Source organism: Pteropus alecto, unplaced genomic scaffold, assembly GCF_000325575.1.
Source record: "Pteropus alecto unplaced genomic scaffold, ASM32557v1 scaffold43, whole genome shotgun sequence".
Classification (NCBI taxonomy): Eukaryota; Metazoa; Chordata; class Mammalia; order Chiroptera; family Pteropodidae; genus Pteropus; species Pteropus alecto.
Window position 1 is genome coordinate 1,230,803 of NW_006435764.1, and position 16,883 is coordinate 1,247,685.

The 16,883-nt window shown below is 61.9% G+C and overlaps 1 pseudogene; it reads left to right on the forward strand.

Annotated features, from left to right (window-relative positions):
- The first annotated feature begins 10,361 nt into the window (after positions 1-10,361).
- On the forward strand, positions 10,362-10,480 carry LOC112479247 (annotated as a pseudogene).
- The last annotated feature ends 6,403 nt before the right edge of the window (positions 10,481-16,883 follow it).

Genomic DNA, 16,883 nt, shown 5'->3' on the forward strand with positions numbered 1-16,883 from the left:
GGGGGTGAGGAGGACGGCCACGGCCTCAGCGGGGCTAGAAGCAGGCCAGGGCAGGACCTGGGCTCTGGGGTCCTCACCAGTGGCTCTCGGAGCCGCTTGCAGTCTGTTAGAATGTAGGTCCCAGCTCAACCTGACTGAGGGGCTGTGACCAGGCCTGGGGACATGCATTTGAGTGTCCCAGGACCTCCCCAGAGCACCCTGAGCTGGCAGTCCAGTGAGCCTGAGGCCTGGGAAACCAAACAGCCAGGGTGGAGGACAGTTCCTTTAGGACCCAAGGGCTTAAAAATTCAGCGGGAGGGGACGGTGCTGGCCCCCAGGGTAGACACGACTCTCTAGCCCAGCTCCGGAGCGGGGCGGCCTCTGCAGAGAGGCCAGTCGCAAGCCAGATGGCAAGCTGGTTGCTACGCAGAAAACGGGGTCACCCCTCCCCCCATGCCCGTGAGCTGCCCACACCTCATGCCAAGCTTGGCTGGCTCCACATTCCAGAAATAACCCATCCCGGGGCTGCCCGCTCGTGGCTCGGAGGCCAGGCGGCTGCGTGTCCCAGCCTGCCCGCCTGGAGCAGCGGCAGGTGGGGCCCGCTCCCGGCCCGGCGAGGCCTAGCTGTTCCTCTTCCTGGGACGGAGGTCAACGGTGGCCCCACAGGCAGCGAGACCGCCAGAGGGACGCACAGGCCGAGGGGGGCCGGGGTGGGCTCCAGGAGGCAGGAGGGGGTGTGCCCGAAGGCCAGGGGCGGAGGAGGCAGGGGCCGCCAGCGGGGAACACAGAGCACAGCAGAGCCAGGAAACTTTGGAAAGGTGACCGAGACACAGAGGCTGGCCTGGGAAGGGCCAGGGGAGATTGAGGGCGCGTCTGTGAGAGCGAGCAGGCAGGACAGAGCATGGAGCCCTGAGGGACAGGGCACATCGGCCCCCAGAGGGCAGCCCCACGTGGAGAGAGGCCAGGGAGCCAGAGAGAGGCTGCGGGGCCGCCGAAGGCTGGGACTGGGGAGCTGGCTGTCCGCCGGGGCCTGGGATGGGCATGACGCCTCCGCGCCCGCCTCCCCACCCGCTGCCCTCCCACCAGGGACGATGGTGGCAGTTGAGCCCCGCCCCCCCGGGGGGTGGCCTCCGGCCTCCGTGACTGCACAGTCCTGGGAGCCAGGCACACACGACCTCCAGAGGCCCCATGACCAGGAAAGTCCTGTGAGGGCCCGAGCCTATGACACCCCCACCATGTTCCCACCATACGGGGACAGCCCTGGGGAGACATGAGGGCAGGGTCACCCCTCTCCAGCTAAACCTACTCTGACCAGCCTGATGGCCTCCCCTGTCTGCCCGCTTCCAATTTCACAGGTAGGGAAGTGTCCAGAGTTTGCAATCAGGGGCTTCCTACGCCTGGAGGGAGGTTTCCTGGGAGGCAGGTGTGTGGGGTGCATGCGTTTGGCCCCTCAAACCAATACCCTTCGGCCCAGATACCTGCTGAGGGGAAGCGGCCAAGCTCCGGCTCCTGCAGCATTGAAACAGGCCTGCGGCCCCCACACCCGGCCCTCTGCTCGCACAGGCGCCCGTGCCCCTCAAGAGCCCCTTGGTGACCCCATGGACACGTCCCACACTGATCCTACTTGCTGCGGTCACGACCTCAAAGGACCCCACTGACCTGCCTCCCATAATTCTGTCCTGGTGTGATTCACACCGGTGGATGTGGGCGGGACTTACTCACTTCCGACCAATGGGATGTGTCAGAAGCGATGACGTCGCTTCCGAGGTTAGATCACAAAACAGCTGCAGTTCTGTCTCGGTGCCCCGCCCCACCCCGCCCCTCTTCCCTCTCTCCACTGTGCGGGTGTGGGGGGGTCATGTCAGGAGGGCCTGGGGCCATCGGAGTCAGAGACAGCCTGTTCCCAGGGGTCCTCGGACCCTCCACAGTCGTGGTGTCCCGGGAAACACTTGGTGGCGCAGAAGTCCTGCTTCGGCCCGTTTATAACGAGGAGGTGACTGGCCACCCTGGGCGAGCCGTCGGCTAACGTGTGTGCCCTTGCGTTCCAGGTCCCCTGACCCAGGCCGCGAGTGCGGCCCGGGCTCACGGCGGGCTCGAGCGTCCCCTTTGGAAGAGTTTGGGACCAGCTGCCACCGGGCCTGAGAGCTCAGGGATGACTTCCCGGAGGAGGGGTCCTGGAGGGCCCAGGTGGGAGGGAGCCAGGACGGCGCTCCAGGTGGACCCCCTGTGGGGTAAGCTCCCACGCAGGATCATCGGGCCAGGCAGCTGGGTCCCTTCTGCAGAGGCTGAGAAATGACCCCAGAGAAGGGACAGGATGGTCACAGCTGGGGTCGGGGCACAGGAGCCTGCGGGCGGCCCAGGCTGGGGAACAGGCGGTGCACACGAGGGAGGCCCCGGACTGAGGAGCACGTGGGCCAGGGGCCCCTATGGGCCCAGGATGGCAGGAGAGCAGGGGAAGCAGGTGTGGGCAGGGCCACCAGCCGGCAGAGCTCCCTTGACACACGCTGCCGCCTGCCGTGCTCGTACTGAGCAGCGGGGACCCCAACCCCAGGCCTGCTTTCCTTTCACAGCCTGGCCCCCTCCCTGTCACTTGTCCTGCCCCTGCTGGCTCGACTGGGCAGCTCCGTCTGTGCGGACTGGTCCCTGTATGTCCGTGCCGGACAGCGGACCCACACCAAGCTGCTGTATAAAGACAAAGGAGCTGGCCCGGCCCGGTCTGTCTGCAGCCCACGTGGCTCCACACAGCTCACGAGCCACCCGCCCGCTGAGCCGGCGTGGCCGCCTGGGAAGCAGACAGGGAGGTGGCGTCCAGCGAAGGGTCCAGGAGCCCCTCGGACCCCAGGCCAGCTGCCCACAGGCACAGAGCTTGCCAACGGTGTCCCCTCCGAGGTTCAGCCCGGCCACAGCTGGCCTTGGGCAGAGACCACTCGTCCCCCACTGCGAGAGGACACCCCCTGGGGACAGGTCCCAGCACGCAGATGTCCGAGGGGTGATGAGCTGCCTCACCAGGAAGCCCTCATTTTAAAGGACCTGCATGGGGGGGCGTGCAAAGGGGTGAAGTGCCCTGAGCTCTCGCCGGAGCAGAGGTGGGAGGTCGGCCCGCCCTGAGGGCCTGTCCACCAGCCGGCCTGCGGGCTCAGGGCTGGCCTTGGGGGTGACCGGAACTGGGACCCACATGCAGGACACCAGCAGCCCAGCCTGGCTGGATGGCAGAACTTGGAGGGCAGGCCGCTGGCAGGGGAGGCAGGGAAGTTGATGGCTACCTGTGGAGCCCCCGGCCCCGGCAGCTGGCCCGGCCTCTGCACCTGTCTCTGTTTGCACAAATCCCTCCCCAAGCAGGCGCGATGGCGGAGCTTTGATGACTGTGCCAGGGCCCCACGCAGGCCTCCCCGGCCATGGCGAACAAACGCACCATTGTCTGCGGCCCCGCCACCGGCCAGCCTGTTAATGGGTAAACCAAGGGAAGGACAGCCTCCACCTGAGGCGCGGGTGGGACCCACCAGGCATGGCCTGGGCACCCCACCCCCACCGCCCCAGGGTGCTACCATCCTGCACCGGGGCCCCAGCAAGCAAAGAGCACCAGCTTCTCCCCCGTTCTAGAAACAGCCTCCAAAACCCTGCAACCAGGACATAGGCCCAGGGGACCCTGACGGAGCCACCGGCGAGAAAGCCACTCCACATACCCCACAGCGGGGCAGGTGGACCTGGGCACTCCCGGGCCGGGGGACCCACGAGCAGCCCTTATCTGCCGCGGGCGAGAGGGCAGAGCGGTAGAAAATGGTATAAAAACAGGGCAGCTCCTCGGAGGCTCAACGCGGATTCACCAAAGGGCCAGCAACTCCTCGGTGGAGACGCAGAGAACGGGAAGCAGGGTCTTAAAGAGACACCTGCACAGCAACGTCCAGAGCGGCACTAGTCACACCCGCCGAGAGGCCGACCGCCCCCGTGTCCATCGACGGGCGGATGGATAAGCGGAGGCGGCCAGCCACACGCTGACTGCTATCAGCCATGAAAACGGTGACGCGCGGACCCACGGACACAGGGTACGCCGAGCATAGGAAGCCAGACACGGAGCACCACGCATCCTGCGGTCCATTTATAGGAAACGTCCAGAAGAGACAAAGCCGCGGACAGCAGCGGGCCGGCGGTGTCGGCGGGGGCTGGAAGGGGGCAAACACTTACGTGGACAGGTCTCCTTTTGGGGTGATGCCAATGTTTTGGGTCCAGACCCAGGACGTGTCACACAGCATTGCGAATGCACTGAATTGGTGCTGAACTGTGCGTTTTAAAATAGCTAATTTTATGTGATGTGAATTTCACCTCAATTTTAAAATCGTAACCCACTGAGATCGGTGCAGGCAGTAGGGACCCCGGGTGGGGCGGCCTGACTCAGACCCCAGCTCTGCCCATTCTTGGCTGTGACCTTGTGCAGGTGACGTGGCCTCCCCGAGCCTGGGTCCCCCTATCCGTGGAGCAGGGCCGCCCCTCACTGCTGGGGGAAGCCAGCCACTGAGTGGTGACGGCACAGACTCAGAGTTAGCAGTGGCCTCCAGGAGGAGCCCCTGACCAGCTGTGGCCACACTCACGAGCCCCTGTCCGAGGCTCCTGCCCTCCCACCCTTTCCCACAGCTTTGTAAAGACCTCCTCCCCGCCGGCCACCCGCGGGGCGCTGGGACACAGGAGTGAGCAGGCCGAGCCAACTCCTGCCCACGTGGAGTGCAGGTTCTAGGGGAGACAGGCAAATGCGGGGTAACTGAACACCCACAGCCTAGAGAGGGGTCAGGCGAATCCTTAGGCACCACCCTCTGAGGAAGGACTGCCATGTCCCCAGGAGGCAGCTCCTGTCTCTCTGTCCCCTCCCAGGCTCCCAAGCCACCAACAGACCTCCCTGTAGGCCTGGGCTGGGGGCTGGGCCGGGGCTGCCCTTGCCCCCCTCCACCCCTCCATGAAATGTCCAAGGTGGGGAGGGATCTGCTGGTGTCCCGGGGCCCCCAACCCCGCAGCCTGCCTCCTGCTGACCCCACTGCCAACGGGGACCAAGATGCTTGTCTCAGGTCGCCCTGGTCACCGAGCCCCAGGTCAAGACTCCCGGACTGTCCAGGACGCCACGCAGTGTCCCCGGATCAGGCTTGCTCATCCTGCTCTGCAGAGGCCACCTGTGCGTGGTGTCCTGACCCTTGGTGCTCCATCCCTCAGAGACGCCCGGCACCAAGTCACAGCTGTGCCTCGCCCAGGGTGCTCGCTCTCCATGCCGGGCAGCCTCCCGGCTCCCGGCTTGCAGGTCGGCCCCGCTGAACAGCATCCTTCCCACAGCGGCTCAGACGCGCCCCAGCACGAGCCCCCCCTCCGCCCGCCACTCCCTTTGTCCCCCATCATCTTCCTTGCTCCCCCACCCGTACCCTCACCTTTCGTCCTCCTCCATCTGAGCCCCCAACCTGGATGGATAGCTGCCCCTCCAAGGGCCTGCTGGAGTCAGGAGGCCATGTCCTGGGGTCACAGTCCCAGGGGCTCCCTGTCCGGCTCACACGCTCACACACACCCCCCCCCGTCCCGTCTCCCCATCAGACCTGCAGGCCTCTGGCCCCCGGCTGTCGCCTCTGGCTCCTAGGTGGGGGCTGCCCACCGTCTGCAGCCTCCCCACTGCCCCCCAGCTCCCCGCTTCCGAGAGCCTGCCCTGGACAGCCCCACCCCGCTCCTGACTCCTCAAATCCCCTCAATGGGACCCAAGCCCGTGGGATATTTTTTTATTATTATGTTTTTACTAAGCCTTGTTTTAGAACAGATTTAAGCTTACAGAGAACCGAACAGGAAGCCCAGCAACCCCGCACCCCGATCTCCCCCCCGTCCCCCGATGCCAGTATATGCTGTGGGTGAGGTGGCGGCCAGCTGGCCCCCGAGGCAGGCGTCTCTCTCAGCCTGGACCTGGCTAGGCTCCACCCGGACCACTGGCCACTCAGGCCCCAGTGGTGGACGGTCCCAGAAGGCTCAGCCCCACAGCAGGCTCTTTGGCACTGGGTGGGGTTTCGAGCTGCCCCTTCCCTCCCTCCACACGCCCCTCTTCCCTGTGTGTGTATATGTGCGCACGCGCGCGTGTGTGCTGTTACACGCACCCTGACATCCACGGCGACCCACTGGGAGACACACTGAGCCCTGAGGTCCTTGGGCCGGGCTCCCTGCGCCCATCCTCCCGGCGGGGTGCCAGGCACCCACCTCACCGAGGCACGTGCCCAGCCCTGGCTAGAGCACACGCACCCACACCCACAGCCACACCCAAAGGGACCCAACCCTCCTGCCCAGCCGCCTGCCGGCAGCGACAACTCACAGATACACAGATGCCCAGGCACACATCCTCAGCCACGTCCACACAGCTGGCAGGTTCAGACAGACACACGCACTTCAAAGCCCTAGGCGGCGAGCTTGCCCGGAGTCCAGCCTGCTGGACGGGGAGGCCCACGGACGGGCAGACACGCCTGCAGCTGCCCGCGTTCCCTGCAGGCCCGCTAGGCTCCACGGAGGGCTCCGGGGTCCAGGGCAGCTTCCCTGACGCCCCACCCTCCTGCAGGTTCGCCCCGGGGACCCTGCCTCTGAGGCTCGGGACCCTCTTGTGCAAGGGCACCCAGCCTCTGCACCGGCCCCTGGCTACTGTGCTTGGCTGCTAACTGCTCGCTGCCCCCTCCTGTGACTCACACTCAGGCCAACGGGGGGCCATGGGCACCCCCAGGGCAGCCTGGCCAGGAAGGGACCCCTGAGTAGAAAAGCCCGGGCCGGCCTCAAAGCTTCCGCTCTGGGGCCTGGGGCTCTCACGGTGACCCTCTCTTTGCTAATCTGCTTTCCTGGCCCCTCCCCCCGTCCAGAGGGTGCCCCCTCCCACTCCCGGGGGACAGGCCAGGAGAGGCCCTGGGAAGTCCTGAGGTCGTGACGGGGCCAAGCGTGAGGGGTCCTTGGAGGGTGGGCTCGGGGTGCAGCGGGGCATCTGCCGTGCTGTACTCCAGCCGGGGCCTCGTCCCAGCCCTTGAGAACCACAGGGGAAGCTGAAGCAGAGGGCGGTGGGGGAGGCAGTGGCTCAGAGCTATGAATCCGCCCCGTAAAGTCAAGGGTGACAGCCCCAGGGCCTCTTGGCAGCACATTGAGAGGCAGAGGCACAGAGCCAGGGCCGGGCCTGGGACAGGGCTGCGGGAGCCCCAAGCAGCAGAGAAGAGTGGACGCAGCCTGCACGAGTGCCTGACGGGAAGGAAGACCCTGAGACCCCGAGTCCCCGACTCCCCGAGGGCCCTGGGCCTGCAGAAAAGCCGCCTTCGGAAGGGAGACGCCACACCTGCTTGAAAACCACACAGGCTCCTCAGCGAGACGAGTGTCTTACGGGGCGGTGCCTGCCCTCCTCCCTGCCCGGCCCCCAGGCCATAGCTAAGACGGCGTCTCAACGTGACTTGATAAGGTGGCAAGGGGCCACACACCCAAGAGACTGCACTGTGGGCTAGCGGGAACCCAGGGCCGGGGTAGGGTTGGGGCAAAGCAGCAGAGCTCATGGGGCTGGGGGACTTTCTTGGGACACGGGGTGCGATCCTTGAGCAGGAACCCTGGGGGCCAGTTCTAGTCACTGCCACGATGGCCCTCGGAAGCACAGGATGCACGAAGGCCACGCCGCAAAGGAGGCACAGAGGCCAGAGCGGCGTGGCCGACGGCGTAGGAAGGAGACCAAGGGGTCTGGGCGGAAGCCCGGGAGACCACCCGCCACGCGTCTGGAGGGGCCCACGCGCTCCGCTTACCAAGGCCGCAGCGGGGAGTCAGTGCGGGGCTCAGCGGTGGCTGCGTCCTCCAGAGGCCGGGGCTGGTGACGGTGCAGGAGCTTTCACAGAACTGGGCTCCAGGCACAGGGCGAGGCGGGCGTGATTACGTAGCAGGCGGAGTTCAGGATGAACTGGGTCCCCTAAATTCACGTGTCGAGGTCGTCACCCCAGCACCTCGGAATGCGCCGGAGCACGGGGCTTCCAGGGGGAGAGGGGTGCACTGCCTCCAGGTGATCGCCGAATACACATAAACGAGAGACAAGACTGCGCGGCCCGAGGCCGAGGCCATCCGCCCCGCCCCGCCCCAGTGCAGTCACGACCCTGGGACCGGTCTCCAGACCTGAGCCGGGTCTCGGATGCAGAGCCTTCGACAGAAAGAGGAGCTGGGCCGCCGTGAGGAAGGACCCTGAAACGCGGTTCCGAGGGGACACGGGGCCGCGTGCCTCTGTCCCCCGCCCAAGGCACCTATCGCCACCGGGTCAGACAATCACGACTGCGCAGCGAGGGGCACCCAGATTTCTGCGGGGCTGTGGCATGGCGGGGCAGGGGGATCTGAGCTCACGCTGAGTCAGGGACCCGAAGGGGCACCCTGGGTCCCCATTAGAGAAGTGGCGTTAAGGGTTAGGGAATACGTGACGGAAATTAAGGGAAAAAATCAAATGGAAACGCCGGAAGGAAAAATGCCATAATCGAGAAGGGCAGAATGCCTTCGATGGGTTCGTTAATAACCCGACGCAGCCGAGGGAAGAACCGGTGACCCTGAAAACGGGTCAACAGGAAATAGTCAAGCCGGAACGCGAAGGGGACAGAATCCTGAAAAGGGGTGGGAAGCGACAGAACCGAGCACCAGAGCGCAAAGAGCGGGGCGCACGCCGCATGGGACGGCAGGGGCGCGAAGGCTGAGCGAGAGACGGAGGGAAGGCTGGACAGACGGCGGACGAGAGATTCCCAGAATCCCGATTCGAACAACACACCACGCCTCCAAGAAGCTCCGAGAACACCGGGGAAGAAGAAACCACGCAAAGACGCCGAGGCGGACCGCGACCGGACTGCCGAAAACCCGGGACGAAGGCGAACCCCTCCAGAGTAGCCAGAGAACACGGGCACGGTCCGTCCGGAGGAAGAGATCGAAACAGCAGCCCGTTTCTTCCCATCGGAAACCGAGGAAGCCAGGGCCGAAGCGGGGGAAACAGTCAGCCCCAGAACCCTATACCCAGTGCAAATATCTTTCAGAAAAGGAGGAGCAATAATGTCTTTATCGGATGACAAAAAACAAAGCAAAGCAAAACAAAAAAACGATTGGGCAGATTGTCGCTGGAAGACCTTTGTTCTTGACAGGAGGCTGCGGGACCAGGGGAGCCCGGGTACGCACGAAAACGAAGCGTCTGGGGAACCAGCGGCCGTGCGAAGAAACTTCGGCGACCATCTAGAGAAAAAACGGTGGTAACGTGTGCTTACAGCATGATGTAAAGTATAATTTACGACAACAGTGGCACGAATCGGGGCGGAATCGGTCACATGCCATCATGCATTCCTTACGTGACACGTAGCACAGTGCGATGGTATTTGGTAGGCCTTGGCTAATTCAAGATGCAGATCGGAAAACCTAGAGCAACGATTACTTTGTTAAAGAAGATTCTTTCTATTTTTTGAAACTTTATTTTTATCGTGGTGACCCTGGTTAACGAAATCCAGTAAGTTTCAAGTGTACAATTCAACAGTAAGGCATATATATATATTGAATTATGTTCAGCTAAAATTTTGTACATCATTTTTAAAACAATACAAATACCATGTAAATCATTTCATAATATTCATATTGCATCGCTCACCACTCAAAAAAGATTTAAATAGTAAGGCAATAGTGGAGATAAAATAAATAATAAAAAAAGGTCAGTTAATCCAAAAGAAGGCAGAAAGGGAGAAAAACCAAATAATAGATGGAACAAACACATTAAATTTAAACAAACGCGACACACCAGTGAAAAGAAACAGGCTGTCGAATTGAATAAACAAAGCAAGACCTGACTAGATGCTGTCTCTAAGAAACCCAGCGCAAACATAAAGACGTCACTAGACTTAAAGGGGAAAGTCGGGGGGAGGAACATGCCCTACGAACACATGTCACAATAAAGCTGGGGTGGCTAGATTCGTCTCGGACAAAGCAGACTCCGAACATGAAATGTTGCGAAGAACGAGAGGGGAAACCACATAACGAGAAGGGGATCAGTTCTCTAAGAAGGAAACACTGGTCTCTAACGACAGAGGCTCGAATGACAGATGAGACGATTAGGAAGCAAAAACTGATAAAAAAAAAAATTCACCTTTCATTCGTAATTAAAGGAAAAAAGTAAACAACTCTCGGCAACCTAGGAATAGAAGAGAACTTCCTTAACTTAGGAAATCTTAAAAAACAAAAACCAAAACCAAACCGTACCGTGCTAACTGGCGCGAGACCAAATGCTTTCCCCTGAGACGGGGATCGGGCCTGGGGATCCTCTTCCACAGCTGCGACTCGGCGTTTTCCTGGAGGCCTCGCCGGTACCGTAAGGCGAGGAAAGAAAGAAACGGCTGACAGATCGAACACGAAGAAGCGTCTACGGCCGCGCCACCTTAAACGCGCCTGATCCCGTCTGATCTCGGAAGCTCAGCAGGGTCGCGCCTGGTCAGTACTTGGATGGGAGACCCCCTCGGAAGACCAGGCGCTGTAGGCGTTAAAAAAAAAAGAAAAGAAAAGAAAACCAAGAAGCAAAACTATCTCTGTTTGCAACATGTGAATGTTGACGTAGAAAATCTCCCCTGAAACTACAGAAAACTCTTGGAATTAAGAGAGTTGAGCGAGATCTCGGTAGAAAGTCAATATGCGAAACTAATTCTATTTCTCTTTACTAGCAACGAACGATTAGGATTCTAAAGGTTCAAGACCCGCTCCGCTTACTAGAGCACCCCAAAAAATGAAAAAATGAAAGATGATATAACAAAGAGTGTGTAGATTCTGTATGCTGAAAACTATAAAACACTGATGAGAGAAATCGAAGACAGATGTCAACGGAAAGATAGACTACGTTCATGAATTGGGTGATTCGATATTGTCAAGATATCGATTCTCCCCAAATTGATCGAAATTGATTCACGTATCTCATCGTGTCCCCGGCGGATTTTTTTGAAGGTGTCGATAAGTTGACTCTAAAATTAATACGGAAGCACAAATAAACCGGCCCAGCCAAAACAATTTAGAAAAAGAACGTTGTTGGAAGACTCACACTACCTCGTTTCGCTTTATTTTACTTTGTCTACTACTTATCTCCGGATTTTACTAAAAAGCTGCAGTAATCAAGAAAGTACGTTACTATGAAGGCAAAGACTCCTAGATCAACGGGACTGACGAGAAAGCCCAGAAACAGACCCCCACACACAGTCAACTGGGTTTTGGCAAAAAATGCAAATTCAGTTCAATGAAGAAAGGATGGTGTTTTCAACAAACGATGCTGGATCGATGGTCCGATCTAGATCCAAAAAGGGAAACTTGGCTCACATGTCTCACGCCTTATGCAAAACTAACTCGAAATAAAATTCTAGCCCTTAATGTAAAATATAAAACGATAAAACATCTAGAAGAAAATACCGGAGAAAATCCCTGTGGCTTTAGGACGGTGTGAGTCTCCAGCCTCAGCACTGTTGACGCAGGGGGCCGGATCATTCTCTGAGGGGCTGTGCACTGTCGGATATGTGGCAATATTACCAAAAAAAATGTCTCCAGACACTGCCGAGTATTCCTGGGGGCGAATGGCCCTTGGCTGAGAACCACTGGGTTCGCCAAAGAAATCTTTCTTCGGCGTCTCAATATGACACCGAAACATAATCCACACGAGAAAACGCATTTGGTACGTTGGACATTGTTCGATTTAAAACTTTCCCTCTGTAAAAGGCAATGTTGAGACATTGAAAAGTCAAACCATAGACCGGGAGAAAATATTTGCAAATCGCACACTAGATACAGAACTTTTATCCGGAATATGCAAAGACCTCTCAAGACTCAACAGTAAGAAAGCGACCCAGTGAAGAAACCATCGACGACGACGATGCATAGATGTCAGATGAGCACATGGAAAGATGCTCAGCTCCGTCGGCCATTAGGGAAACGCCAATTAAAGCCACAGTGAGGCACCTAAAATTAACACCAAACAGTAGAAAACAAGCAGAAAGGACACTCCCCAGTGCCAGGAGGGCGTGCAGGAGTCGGCCTCCCACGGCTGGAGCGGGTGCCCCCGAGGGTGCTGGGGTAGGCCTTCCGCGGTCCCGGGGTGGGGGTGAGGGGGGCATGAGACAGAGGTGGCGGAGGTGGCCTCGTGGCCCCAGACTTCCTCCCCCAGCCCAGGGCTACCCGGGCCCACGAGCATGTGCGTGTCTGTGTGCATGTGCATGTGTACACGTGTGTACGTGTGCATACGAGTGTGACATGTGTGACTGTCGCGCGTGTGTGTGTGTGTGTGTGTAGGAGGGAGGGAGGGCTCTAGCTGCCTGATCTTTCCTGAGCAAAGGCCCTGAGGCTGAGGGAGAGGAGGCGGGGAGGGCCGGGCTGGGCGGAGGCGGCTGCCGCCTTCAGATGCAGTGAAGCAGAACGAGAGAGCAGCAATCCACCCCCAGGGGCAGCTGCGCCCGCGCCCGGAACAGGTCCGACCTGAACCCTGAACGGCACTGCCCCGCTGCCCTGGGGGGTGGGGGCGCGGGCTGGGCAGGGAGGGGAAGCTGGGGGTGGGGTGGGTGCCCAGGCCTGGCGGAGCCTGTGGTCCGCCTGGGGTTCCACGCCACACAGAGGCCCACTCTTGGCCGGAATGTTCTCCATTCTACAGAGCCTCCAGGCCCTGCCTCCGGGAAGCCCTCTGAGGCCACCAGCCCATGCAGCCCACAGGCTCTGGGCCGCCCCCTCAGCTGCCCCCAAACCCTGTCGCTCCCGCCCCAGCTGCACACCCCTTCCGGTCCTCACCCCCTCACCCTCACCCACAAGGTATCGAAGAGGAGGGGTCCCCGAGACCCTCATTGACACCTCCCTTTAAAGTTCCCACAGCTAGGGACTGAGGGCCAGGAAGATGCTCTCTCGGCCCCCACCCCAGGCCCAGCTCCACGCAGGAGTCAGGCCCCACGTGGCCCTTCCAGCCGCCCCTCCAAGCTACCTGACCTCAAGCAAACAGCCTGATTTCTCTTTCTTTTTTTGTTTCAAATTGGTGCATCTATTAATTTTGATGACACTGCCTCGTTCCATAAGGAATGTGCGGTGAGAGCAGATACGGGACCTCCCTGAACTCCCGCGTCCGCCTCTGCCCGACAGAGGGGCCTGGAGAGAACAGTCGGAGCAGGGGCCAGTGCCCGGCAGCTGAGGGGCGCCCGGCGTCCCCCCCACGCGCACACACTCGCCGCCGCCCGCTGCCCGCTCCCCCAGCTCCCCCAGCTCCCGCAGCTCCCCCAGCTCCCCAGCGGGAGGGCCAGGCCAGCGTCTCCCCATCCACTCAACTCACAGGGGCCCCGGTGGCCACGCCAGAAGCAAATGCAGGGTGGGAAGCCAGCCGGCCCTGCCTCCTGAGCAGAAGCACTGGACACACGAGAGCTGACCCGCTCCAGGAGCAGCCTCAGGAGAGCCCCAGCGTCCCGGCCAGCAAGGAGCGTGGGCGAGGCCGGCCCAGACGGCCCGCACCAGGTTCCGTGCCAGAGGCCAGGGCAGCGGTGGAAGCTGGGGGCCTCGGGGGCACCAGCCCAGGCAGGAACACTTCGAATGGCGATCTGGATGCAGAGGGTACAAGTGCACGCACGTGTAAGACTCGTGGGCCCACTCCGGATTCATACATGATGAGTGAACTGTACCCCGATTAAATAACAGTGCTGCCCGTCCCGTCCCCAGACCTGTAGACCCTCCATCGGCGCCCGGGAAGGCCCGGGGGGAGAGGGACCCAGGCTGGGCATGGGGCGGCCTCCAGGCTTCTGGAGCAGCCCAGCGCCCCAACACATCCCTGGGTGGAGAGCCTGGGAGCCGTCAGGGTGGCACATCGTGGGTCTGAGGCTCCAAGGTGAGTCCCCAAAGCTTGTGCCTGCAGCCCCAGCCGCACGCTCCCTCCCGTCCCCAGCTGACCCCTGAGGCAGCCAGGAAAGGGCAGGCTGTGCCACCTGAAGGCAGGGCAGGCAGGGCCGGGTCACCTCCGGCTGGGCAGCCCAGGTGGGGTCAGGTCACCTGACGCGGGTCTGTGTCAGCCCCTCCGCATTCTAGCGGGTGAGTGGGTGGCTCGTCCAGTCCCGCAGGCTTTCCCCGCAGCTTCCGCTCCCTCCTGCCCGCTCCCCGGGGGCCCGCAGGCCCCGTCACTCCTCGGTCCACGGGCGAGGTAGCCCAAGCCGAGCCCCCGCAGAGCAGCTTTTCTCCAGACCGAGGTCACAAGGCGCTGGACGCCCACTGCCCTTCCTGCCCCGGAAGCCCCCACTGGCTACCGGAGACCCCTGAGGTTTCTGCCTGTCCCCAGTGCTCCCGAGCCCTTGGAGGAGCCGGGCGGGGGCGCACCCAGCGGAGCTTCCCACCTCCGACCACCCATCCCTGTGGCGCAGGCCCGCTCTCTCTCCCCGACTCCCCGGAGGCCCTTGCTGGCCCTGCGGCCAGGCCGGGACCTGGATGGGGCAGCCCGGGAGGCTGACCGTGAGTGTCTGGGTCGGAGGGCTCTGCTGAGGTCACGTGAGATTGTGTTGGCACGAGGCAGCCCTGGCAGACTGGGACGTGGGTGTCGGGGCCCCTGGCGGGGTCCCCGAGCGGCTCCCCTGACCCCAGGCCCCACACTGCACGCGGTCCTCCCGGCCCAGCCCTGGAGGTCGTCGGCCCACAGCTACAGGCCAGATGGGGAACTCAGGCCAGGGCCGGGGGCAATCGGGGCGGAAGGGGCGACTGCCGAAGGTGGCCGGCCACGGGAAAGGTGTCCCACCAGCAGCCTGGCTCACACCGCTCCTGAGAGCACTGCACGCCCACCCTGCAGCCCGGCCCTGTGCCCAGCTCCCGTCCCAACCCCAGTGCCCAGCAGGAAGTGACTCCCTAGCCCCCACGCCCCTCCCACAGAACCAGGCTCTGGCCTGGGACGGGAGGACCCCGGGACCCCAGCCCTCCCCTGGGCCCTGCAGGAGGGGGCGAGGAGCACAGAGATCAGCTGGGCGAGGGGACTGTGGGGCTGGGGGGTGGGGAGGGTCGGGGGGCCCCTGGCGACCTTGCCAGGTGGGGCGGTGTGACCTGGGGTGGGTGATGAGGGTGAGCACGGTACAGCCTGCATCTCAAACTAGCACGCCAGACAGGCCTTTGTCTCCTGCAGCCGCCCCTTCCCAGTCCTGCACACCAGCCCACAAAAGACATTCAAATGAGAGACAAATATTTGAGCAGGGAGACCCGGCCCGGCCCAGCCTCTCTGGGCTGCCCTGCTGCTTCCTCCCAGGCCCTCATTTGGTTGCTAATTGGATTTCGTTTAGAGATTTGCATGCTTATCACTGCCAGCAATGGCCGGCCCTCTGGGGGCCTGGACGGAGCCCCAGGGCTTGTAGGCAAATGCCAGGTGGGGAGTCGGGGGAAGGACTCAGCCCTGGGTGGCAGCCAGCACCTCCTCACTAATATCAGGACAAGTCACCTGAGCTGCGGGCAGCTCACCACCCTGGTGCTTGGCCATGCTGCGGGAGGCCTGGCCTGGACCCCACACAGAACCCTGGGGTACAAGCAGGGAGAAGTAAGTGGCTCCTGCAGACTGGGTTCTGATGCCAACCTCCCCGCGACACTGCTCCCCACCACCCCGCCCAGGGGACAGCCTTCTCCTCCTGGGCTGTCACACGATGTCACAGGTAGTGGATGCAGAGGGGCCCTCCCTGCAAAGGCCTAGAGCCTGTTTTACCTTTTTGTGGGCTCACTGGGGTCCCAGGAGGAGAGACCACTCAGGGACCTAGTCCTCTCTGTCCTCAGCAGTGGCCACCCTCCCGAGCGGCCTGTGGCCTCTCGCTGAGCCAGCTACACCCCACAAGAGGGGCCCGGAGGGGACCGTACTGAACCCTGGGACGAGGATGTCAGAGTGGAGGTGGGGTCCTTCGTGCAGGGAGAGCAGTGCCCCCCCAGGGGACTGGGGTTACTGGGAAGCCCTTTGTTCCGGCCTGTTATGGGTTGAGCTGTGTCCTCCGCAAATTCACATGGTGGAGCCCGAACCCCGAGGACTTCAGAAGGTGACTTTGTGTGGAAACTGTCCTTACAGAGGCGAACGAGTTATGGTGAGCTCCACAGGGTGGGCCCTCGCCCTCTGTGACTGGTGTCCTCATGAAAAGGGGAAATTAGGACAGAGACCTCAGAGAAGTTGGCACCCTCCAGGACGGGGCGATGGGCTCCTGCGTCTGAGCCGCCCGCCTGTGCCTCCTGCCCGCAGCCCGGGCTGACCGGTACACGCCCGCTCCAGGGCCCGGGTTCTCGCCATGACCGGCCAAGCCCGTCCCTGGATGCGTTGACTCTGGGTCTGGTTTTCCTGCTCATCGGGGAGAAAGGGCTTTGCTGACTGCGGGCGGGGAGACAGGACCCGGCTCAGAACTCCCGCTGTCCCCCTGAGCACCCCCTGCAGTGGACCGGGTGAGCTGAGCGGATAGCACCCCGATTCTCCCTCCGTTTGATGTGGGGGCTGCTCCGGGGTTGCCGACAGAGTAACCACCCCCTCGGCAGGCCCCTCCCTGACTCTGGGAAGCTGGAGGCTCAGACCTCGGGTGACAAAGGCCTATTTCAACGTGTAAGGAGGGCTGGGGTCCCAGCCTCAGCAGGGGGCACTGCTGGGGGCAAGGCTGGCTGGGCCGAGGACAGTTCCCTGTGGCATTCAGGGCCCCCCGGCTGACAGATTTGCCGCATTAATCACAGCCAGCAGCTGGGGGCAGGGGCGGGGCTGGCACGGGCACCAGGCAGGAGGCCATGGGGGGACCGGGAGATGGGCAGGGGTCAGGACCTGGCTCACAGCCCCTTCTCCATCCACCTCTTTCTTCCCCCTTTCGCTCCAGCCCTGGCCAAGGAGTAGCCTGGGAAGGGGGCAGAGCGCCTGGCCCCCACCCAGCCGCCAGGCCCCCCAGAAGCCCCCCAGACCC